At 38.6% G+C, this 10,668-nt stretch overlaps 1 long non-coding RNA gene across 3 annotated transcripts in view; it reads right to left on the bottom strand.

Annotated features, from left to right (window-relative positions):
• The window catches only part of LOC135213820 (uncharacterized), a 583,703-nt gene that overhangs the window by 52,034 nt on the left and 521,001 nt on the right, over positions 1-10,668 (bottom strand). For all 3 annotated transcript variants that reach the window (XR_010314216.1, XR_010314218.1, XR_010314217.1), the window contains one exon: positions 4,342-4,593. This is a non-coding gene — a long non-coding RNA (uncharacterized LOC135213820). The remainder of the gene's footprint in view (positions 1-4,341; positions 4,594-10,668) is intronic.

The raw sequence follows: 10,668 nt of genomic DNA, 5'->3' as shown, positions 1-10,668 counted from the left end.
CTCTTTAGTGCGCTGGTGTTTCAGATTATTTTACAGACTGTTGACGCCAGGCATCTCCTTTCCTTTAAGTAAATAGGTTTATAATGATAAAAATCTTCGCTCTTCTTACTGTTCGATTCTTTTAGGTTTGTTTCTTCCACAGGAACCACCTTTTTTGTATTATATTCTAAGATTTATTTGTTCCATAATCAGGGATGTCCCGATTCTCTCTTATTCTGAATCTAACTTTACGCAATGATTTTTTGTTTCCTTAAATTAAAGTTAGATATGTTCGGGGCATAATCAGGGATGTCCCGATTCTCTCTTATTCTGAATCTAACTTTACGCAATGATTTTTGTACCTTAAATAATGTTAGATATGTTCGGGGAATTTTGGTAAATTTTATGTGAATGTACAGAAGACAAATGTAATAATAATAATAATAATAATAATAATAATAATAATAATAATAAGAGACTCTGGGAAAACATATGGAGCAATCCGGTATCACACAACAAACATGCAACATGGCTCAGGAAGTCAAGGAAGAAGAAACAGGGAGAATAAAACAAAGATTCACAGAGATCACGACAGACACAGTTCAGACACCAACTAAAGAAAATGCCAAACTGGGAAAGCCCCAGGTCCCGATGAAGTCCATGGATACTGGCTCAAAAACTTCAAGGCCCTACACCCACGAATAGCAGAACAACTCCAGCATTGTATCTCAAATCACCAAGCACCCAAATGGATGACCACAGGAAGAACATCCTTAGTACAAAAAGACAAGAAGTAAGGGAAATATAGCCAGTAACTACAGGCCTATCACCTGCCTACCAATAATGTGGAAGTTACTAACAGGTATCATCAGTGAAAGGCTATACAACTACCTAGAGGAGACAAACACCATCCCCCACCAACAGAAAGGCTGCAGAAGGAAGTGTAGGGGCACAAAAGACCAGCTCCTCATAGACAAAATGGTAATGAAGAACAGTAGGAGAAGGAAAACCAAACCTAAGCATGGCATGGATAGACTTTAAAGAAAGCCTTCGACATGATACCACACACATGGCTAATAGAATGCCTGAAAAATATATGGGGCAGTGGAAAATACCATCAGCTTCCTCAAAAATACAATGCGCAATTGGAATACAATACTTACAAGCTCTGGAATAAGACTAGCAGAGGTTAATATCAGGAGAGGGATCTTCCAGGGCGACTCACTGTCCCCACTACTCTTCATAGTAGCCATGATCCCTTGACAAAAGTACTACAGAAGATGGATGCCGGGTACCAACTCAAGAAAAGAGCCAACAGAATCAACCATCTGATGTTCATGGACGACATCAAGCTGTATGGTAAGAGCATCAAGGAAATAGATACCCTAAATCCAGACTGTAAAGGATTGTATCTGGGGACATCAGGATGGAGTTTGGAATAGAAAATGCGCCTTAGTCAACAATACAAAAAAGGCAAAGTAACGAGAACTGAAGGGATAAAGCTACCAGATGGGAGCAACATCAAACACATAGATGAGACAGGATACAAAATACCTGGGAATAATGGAAGGAGGAGATATAAAACACCAAGAGATGAAGGACACGATCAGGAAAGAATATATGCAGAGACTCAAGGCGATACTCAAGTCAAAACTCAACGCCGGAAATATGATAAAAGCCATAAACACATGGGCAGTGCCAGTAATCAGATACAGCGCAGGAATAGTGGAATGGACGGAGGCAGAACTCCGCAGCATAGATCAGGAAAACCAGGAAACATATGACAATACACAAAGCACTACACCCAAGAGCAAATACGGACAGACTATACATAACACGAAAGGAAGGAGGGAGAGGACTACTCAGTATAGAGGACTGCGTCAACATCGAAAACAGAGCACTGGGGCAATATCTGAAAACCAGTGAAGACGAGTGGCTAAAGAGTGCATGGGAAGAAGGACTAATAAAGCAGACGAAGACCCAGAAATATACAGAGACACGGAGAGACAGAAAGAAACAGACGAACTGGCACAACAAACCAATGCACGGACAATACATGAGACAGACTAAAGAAACTAGCCAGCGATGACAATTGGCAATGGCTACAGAGGGGAGAGCTAAAGAAGGAAACTGAAGGAATGATAACAGCGGCACAAGATCAGGCCCTAAGAAACCAGATATGTTCAAAGTACGATAGACGGAAATAACATCTCTCCCATATGTAGGAAGTGCAATACGAAAAGGTGAAACCATAAACCACATAGCAAGCGAATGCCCGGCACTTGCACAGAACCAGTACAAAAAGAGGCATGATTCAGTTGCAAAAGCCCTCCACTGGAGCCTGTGCAAGAAACATCAGCTACCTTGCAGTAATAAGTGGTACGAGCACCAACCTGAGGGAGTGATAGAAAACGATCACGCAAAGATCCTCTGGGACTATGGTATCAGGACGGATAGGGTGATACGTGCAAACAGACCAGACGTGACGTTTGATTGACAAAGTCAAGAAGAAAGTATCACTCATTGATGTCGCAATACCATGGGACACCAGAGTTGAAGAGAAAGAGAGGGAAAAATTGGATAAGTATCAAGATCTGAAAAATAGAAATAAGAAGGATATGGGATATGCCAGTGGAAATCGTACCCATAATCATAGGAGCACTAGGCACGATCCCAAGATCCCTGAAAAGGAATCTAGAAAAACTAGAGGCTGAAGTAGCTCCGGGCCTCATGCAGAAGAGTGTGATCCTAGAAACGGCACACATAGTAAGAAGAGTGATGGACTCCTAAGGAGGCAGGATGCAACCCGGAAACCCCACACTATAAATACCCCACCCAGTCGAATTGGAGGACTGTAGATAGAGAAAAAAAAAAAAAAAAAAAAAATAACTAATAATAATAATAATAATAATAATAATAATAATAATAATAATAATAATATCAATGAACTGACAAAAAATTTTTTAATGGTATTGTCATAAAAAAATTCTTACAATTTCTTTTCTTTGCAAATCTTCAATGATCTGTGACAAACACTAAGGCGGAGTAGGCTTCCGTAAGAATGATTTGAATGAGATTAAGAATTGCTTATAATCTATCTCTAAAACCATATATATATATATATATATATATAATATATATATATATATATATATATATATATGTGTGTGTGTGTGTGTGTGTGTGTGTGTGTGTGTGTGTGTGTGTATGTGTGTGTGCGTGTGTATGTGTTTGTGTGTTCCTGTAGTTGTGCTAATGCACCCTATGAATAATGTGTATACCTTTGCATTCTTGGGAAGAAAACGTTCATACAAAAAAGACGAGACTTGGGGAAATGTGAGAACAAGAATAAAGATAAGTCTTTACATGCGAGTTTTACCGTAAGCGAGGCAATTAGTAAAGTCTTATGTAAGGTAACCACGACCTGTATTAGGCGTCATTATCCTAGATGTTAGCCAACCACAGAGGAGATTCCACCAATCACGAACCTCCAATTAGGGTATGTCATGACCTAACCGGTCTCTGATTGGCCGGTCATCGTGTAAGCCGTAAGGTGATAAAAAATAGAGAGAGAGAGAGAGAGAGAGAGAGAGAGAGAGAGAGGTGAAGGACACAGACAGACAAAGATAAACGATATCTAAGTACACATAAGGAAATTAATGGAAGTAAGAGATTTTGTTAGGTATAAATAGGTTGTAAATGGAGAACTATCGAGAACTCAAAAGAGAATTCGACCATTTTACTTATCTAATTATACTATTTTCGATGCCTTAACCCCATACAGTATCTCTCTCTCTCTCTCTCTCTCCATTCTTCTTTTCCCTGGTCATCATATATCACTGGCATTTCCTAGATCTTTGAAAGGACGTTCATCATTATCTATACACCCCAAAATGTCTTCCAGTTTCTAGACATTCCGCATCGAGCCACATCTCCCTTACAATCACCTCGAAACAATCATCTTTGGACAATTCGTGAGAAGGGCATTTTGCCAAACCCTTGTTCGGTGTTTGGTAGATAAATAGGTCCATGAGGTTCCTTCGAAGTCGCTTATAAATCACTGGGTTCCTTTGATGAGATGATGATGTCAGTCGACGTCACTTCATTTAGGCCCCGTCACCCGATAAAAGAGAGAGAGAGAGAGAGAGAGAGAAGAGAGAGAGAGAAGAGAGCTGGGAAGGAAGGGTGGGCAGATTATCATTGTTTCTAGATACAGTCGAGATGTCGCCATATCTTGTTGTTATAGTGCAACCCATTATGACCCGGACGCAATTCAGACTTACAGTTATAAGAAATCAGAAACCCCTTCTGGTATAAAGCAGCTAAATCTAACAAAGACAGCTATAAAGCCAAGATTCTTACCTAGCAAACGTTTGTCTGCTACCCAAACGTCTGACGTTGTGAGGCGAAACAAACTGCGATGATTATACAGACTGCTGCTGCTGCCTCAGAAACGTTTTCTCGGCTGATTGGGCTTGATTTGGGGTGTCGGGACTTATACGCCAAGCAGGGTGGTAAACAGATCAGATGCTGTCACGGCCTTGTCTTCCTCCCCTCCGCATTCCTCGTGTCATCTCCTCCGCCGTCCTTAGTCGTCTTCTCTTCTTTCTCTATCTGAAGATGGCGTGTGATGATAAATGAACAAAAAAACTAATGAATAACAGAAATTGAAGCACAGGAAAAATTTTCCCGGTCAGATGAAACTTTCTTAAACAGTAATTCATGTCTTTAATGTATTTCATGTTATAATGAGTTGCTCAAAAGATCAAAATCAAGTGTTGGCATAAGGCCAGCTTCATCCAGTGACAACAATAATGGTATCAGGGACTTCAGGACTTAGTATGTATTCCTACGTGCAATTATATTCTTAGAAGTCATGTGATTATTTAGGAATTCAATAATATTCTACCTCATTCTTTACTGGTCCAACGTTACACCTGTTCATTATCCGCTGAACACTGGAAAATTGTTACAGTTAGTCCCTTTTGGGTTTGATACGTAAATGAATAAATTGATTATTAGGTAGCTGTTACCGTGTTAATAAACAGTTTTTATTTGGACAGGTATGCGATATAATAATAATAATAATAATAATAATAATAATTAATAATAATAATAATAATAATATAAGAATCTAGAAAAAACTAGAGGCTGAAGTTAGCTCCAGGACTCATGCAGAAGAGTGTGATCCTAGAAACGGCACACAGTAAGAAAAGTGATGGACTCCTAAGGAGGCAGGATGCAACCCGGAACCCCACACTATAAATACCACCCAGTCGAATTGGAGGACTGTGATAGAGCAAAAAAAAAAAAAAAAAAAAAAAATGAAAAAAAAAAAAAAATAATAATAATAATAATAATAATATGAAAAGAGCGCATGGAGACTACAAACTTCCTGCAAGGCTGAGCAATCGAGCCTCTATTCCCAACACACAAATATCTGTTATCCAAATCTGGGTCTCTCCTGAAATCAAATTATTTGTTGCCTAAGTCCGCCTTCGGGTAACCTTCGTAAAAATTCACATATGTATTACTTGGTAATCCTACAAACAACCAGAAAAACAATCAAATCAACCGTACCAAAACCAGAACTTAATTGTTTTAGGTAATAAAGGAGAAACTAAATTAAACGTCTAGTTATGGTGTGCCTCCTCAAGGCTAAACATTTTTGGAGGTCTTTCTCGTATTATAGTCTCTTGTACCGCTTAAGCAGGGTGACGGTACATATTAACAGGCCAGGTCCAGGTGATCTAGTCTGTCCGTTTATGTTAAGTCCTTTATATATAAAGAATTGTTCTTGTTCCGTTTTAATTTTCTTAGAATTGAGGCCCAGGAGCTATTCTCTAAGTGGATAATTTTATATAGTATCATGGGTTTACGCTAAAGTGAAATTAATTATGCCTTGAAGTCTGAAACAAATATCGACAGAATTTGCTCAGTATGGATCTTGTTGTGAAAGATATGTTGGCTACTTGTCTCGAATATATATTAAACAAAATCCACAGATAACAAAATCTGCGAACGTTCATGTTTCAGACTGCATGGCAATTTTGGTGGAATTTCATAGAGTGCTGTACTTAAGGTAAAATTCTTAGGCCCACAATACCTTACATTTGAAGTAACACATTATTAGATTAATAATCTTTTCCTTTTTCCGTAAGAACTTCTTTCCACAGATTCAGGATAGATACCATTTTTACTCAACTAAACTTGAAAACATGATAGTATTATGTTATCCTAACGTAATGAAACTTAAACATTTTGACAGGTAATGAACAGTTGTAACATTGTTTGGCGATGAATGTTTTACTGTTTTTTATGTCTATTGCCATTCCCTTACTGACAATTTATTTTATCTATATTTCTTTTCGAAATCATTGCTTTGAATGTTCTCTAATAAAGAACTGTAAATGAATGGCTACAAGAGACAAGACTTGATTGAAATAGACATTCCCTGGGCAGCAGGTAGCCTAAGTCCTTTGAGGTGATTACCTGTTTTTAATGTATGTATATTCATGAAAGGTATCACTTTGGGATAATGTCAAACAAGTGTAACAATTGACATTAATTCAATAATGATAACAATACTGCACTATTTAGTCACACAGAAATAGAGAATTCACATACAAAGGAGAAAATATAAAAGTGCAATGAGTAGAGCATAAGAGTAATATTACTACAATACTGATAATAATTTAAATAATAACGTCTTGTTATCGTTATAATCATTATTATTCGATGTCATTAACTTCATTAAAAAGCTTCCAAAGATTAGGATGCCCATATCTGAAAATAATCGAAAGAGGCCCAAGAGCTCACTGGAATATCTGATAGGACTAAAGCAATAAAACGGATAAATAGCTGCTGCATATAAGTAAATAAATCAATAAACAGAAAGAGAAAACATTCGAGAAGGAGGAAAGGAAAGCAAAGAAACCCATTGTGGCATGTCACGAAGACCTATAAGACGCTGTTGGTCTGTTCTCTGTAATGTCAAGCTGTCACGGCGTCACGTGAATCATGGCTGGAGACTTATTTAGGTGGTCACATTATTCTCTGACACAGCTGCTCCTCCGTAAGACAAAGGCCCCGATAACATCGCTCACGGCGTTCGAAAGAATCTCTCTCTCTCTCTCTCTCTCTCTCTCTCTCTCTCTCTCTCTCTCTCTCTCTAGTTATCACCTCCTCTGGCATATATCTCATTTGAAGACTGTCCGAAAGGGCTAGAGTTGGGGTGGTATTAAAGGACAGAATTTGTCCGCATTCGGTTTCCAGATTCATTTGTCTGTAGCAAGCAACTGGAGTTGCTTTTGTTCAGCGCGGTCGCTGTGGCTCTAAAAGAATACCAGAATGCATTTGCATTTCAAATGCTTTCGGCGCTGATTTGGAATTCTCCAAAATGCCGTGTCCTTCCATAAAGGTATAAGATTTTAGGAACGTCACCAGAAAAAAAAAAAAGATGGAAATTGAATCGCGTGGGATTGGATCCTGCGTGTGCCACTCCCCAGGCCGCCAGATAAGGATCGACACCTGTCCATTGGGGGATTGGACTCCACTACACGTGTGTCACTTGTTTCTGATAAATGAACTAGGCTAAATATGGAAGTATTTACGTATGCATGTTCTGTATCGAGCTTTTTCACTCGGGGAATAGGGCTGGCGATGTCCCCAACTCCCCGGGTCTCTCGTCTCTTCGCGCGTTCAACTCCAGTCGGATTTTTAATCGCTTAATCTCGTCCCCGATCCCTTCTGATAAGAAGTTTCCAATGTTTTCCCATTTAGATTTTCATTAGCATCTCTTTAATTTGCATAGATGGATTACGCGATTGAGGCGTTTTTTTTTTTTCTTTCTCTCGTTTTTCATGCCTCGAGTTGCTTATTGGGCGTCTCTTCCAAACCTAGAGTCGAGTTTTGTACTGCAGTTCAAGAGGTAATTGTTGTTTAGAGAAGGCTGTAGACTCTGAACAGTTATCTCTTGACTAGTCTTATCAATAATAATAATAATAATAATAATAATAATAATAAATAATAATAATAATAATAATAATAACAGATGAATGGCACAACAAACCAATGCACGGACAGCATATTGTTTGTTTGTTTATGTGGTGTTTTTACGTAGCATGGAACCAGTGGTTATTCAGCAACGGGACCAACGGTTTTACGTGATTTCCGAACCACGTCGCGAGTGAACTTCTATCGCCAGAAATACACATCTCTGACCCCTCAATGGAATGCCCGAGAATCGAACTCGCGGCCACCGAGGTGGCAGGCCAAGACCATACCGACCACGCCACTGAGGCGCTACGGACAGTATATGAGACAGACTAAAGAACTGGCCAGCGATGAAACATGGCAATGGCTACAGAGGAAGAACTCAATAAGGAAACAGAAGGAATAATGCTAATTGCGGCACAAGAACAGACCCTAAGAACCAGATATACGGGAATAACATCTCACCCATATGCAGGAAGTGTAATATGAAAAATGAGACCATAAATCACATAGCTAGAGAATGTCCAGCACTTGCACAGAACCAGTACAAAAAAAAAAGAGGCACAATTCAGTAGCAAAAAACAAGAAACACCAGCTACCTTGCAGTAATATGTGGTATGAACACCAATCTGAAGGAGTGATAGAAAACGATAAAGCAAAGATCCTCTGGGACTATGGTATCAGAACAGGTAGCTTGATGTGTGCCAATAGACCGAACGTGACGTTGATTGACAAAATCAAGAAGAAAGCATCACTCATTGATGTCGCAATACCATGAGACACCAGAGTAGAAGAGAAAGAGAGAAAAAAATTGATAAGTATCAGAACCTGAAAATTTAAATAAGGATATGGGATATGCCAGTGGAAATTGCACGCATAATCATAGAAACAGCAGGCACGATTCCGAGACCCCTGAAAAGGAACCTGGAAATACTAGATGTCAAAGTAGCTCTAAGATTCATGCAGAAGAGTGTGCTCCTAGAAACAGCACGCAGTGAGAAAAGTGATGGACTCCTAAGGAGGCAGGATGCATCCCAGAACCCCACACTATAAAAACCACACAGTCGAATAGGATGATTGTGATTTTTAAAAATGTAGATATTCTAACAGGGAAATAGACTATAAGACATATTTCCTAGAAAGGACTTCAAAATGATTTACTATCATCGTTACCATAAAATGTATTAGTAATATGAGAATTCCATAAGTGTAGAATAAACAGGATAACCTACTTATGCTTTTAGATTCTTCAGTACTCATCACATCAGTTTATCAGCATTGGCATTCGCAAAAACAAACAAGAATGAACAAATTATTTTGCAGAAAATCAGTGGATGTGCATTATTATATTTTCACATGGTTGTGAGCTAAAACAAGAGTATATTACTAATACTGTGCTATTTCCTGTTTATTTTCTACCTGTTTCTGATCCTTATAGGAAAATTTTTTTGTGGGGTTGGGGGGGCGGGCATCTGATCCTCCTCGTGACTTCACCATTATTTGATAAAATCAGAAAAAATATTTTTGAACAGAAAGCACTATTGGACACAATCAGTGAGGAAGAAAAGGAATGACATATTGTTCGAGTTACCTTGTCTGAAATTATAACTATTCCTCTTTTACCATCTGAAAGGGCGGTTGTGAACATAGCGATTTCCGGCGAGTCTTTTTGAGATGAAGTTGCTAGCACCATAGCTACCATAGCCTCCTCCTCCTCCTTCTCCCTGGCTGTGACCAGGTCCCTAACTCTCTGTTTTAGACAACAGAAGGTAAATTATTTTTGCAGGCAATTGGACAATGCGTTCCCCAGCCCACTCCGGGGGATCGATCTCGGGGAAGTCTTTCTAAAAGGACGAAGTTTTTCTGTGAGCTGATATAAAAGGTTGAAACTTATTCGAAGAAACTGGCTTTCAGGTGATGGTGTTAAACTTTCTCGTCCATTCTTTTTGAAAGCGTCCAACGACGCTTTCTGTTCAGATTTTCCAATCTGTCTTTTTGGTTCTATTAATATGAAGGGTGAAGTCAGTGAGGTCGGTCAGAGGCGATTGTTTTCACAGAGGGACCAGGTACACTAAACAGTGAGAAATTAATTATAATAAAAAGTACAACGTGTTATATGCAAATATACAATGATATTGCTTAAAATGAATAGTTCTCTCCTGTTTGCTTCATGTTGTTCCTGAAAATAGTCAGAAGGCAAAGGATACAAAAAACATTCTAGCATATGCTTACCTATTCTGGTCTGCATTGCAGCCAGTAAGTCCAATACATGTGTGTACATACATATATTGTTATGACCTGGTTTGATCCCTGAAGTTTAATCAATATTGATCAATATGATTGCGCTAACACCTCAGGAAAAGGGGAAAAAATTTAGTAGTAACATCCACTAACCATCATTGCATACAACTCTCAGGTTGAATACAAATAATGAATAATATTTTTAACACAGACAACTAGAAAAATTACTTATTATAAGAGATCATCCAAATATTGCAAGCAAGTTACAGTACCAGTGAATCTCGTGTTAAAGTCTGATTTACTCACAATGTAAACATTCAGTAAAATACAGGGGGCTTAAAAACAAACCAGAACATTATCTCATGCAAAAATAAAGGAGAAGTGTAGTATTCCAATATATCCAAGGAACCCAAATCACAGGACTTTATTACAAACACAGAGAGTACTAAAAGA

This window comes from Macrobrachium nipponense, chromosome 43 (genome assembly GCF_015104395.2).
Source record: "Macrobrachium nipponense isolate FS-2020 chromosome 43, ASM1510439v2, whole genome shotgun sequence".
NCBI lineage: Eukaryota > Metazoa > Arthropoda > Malacostraca > Decapoda > Palaemonidae > Macrobrachium > Macrobrachium nipponense.
The sequence above is the reverse complement of the archived record's forward strand: the minus strand, read 5'-3'. Positions and strand labels throughout refer to the sequence as shown.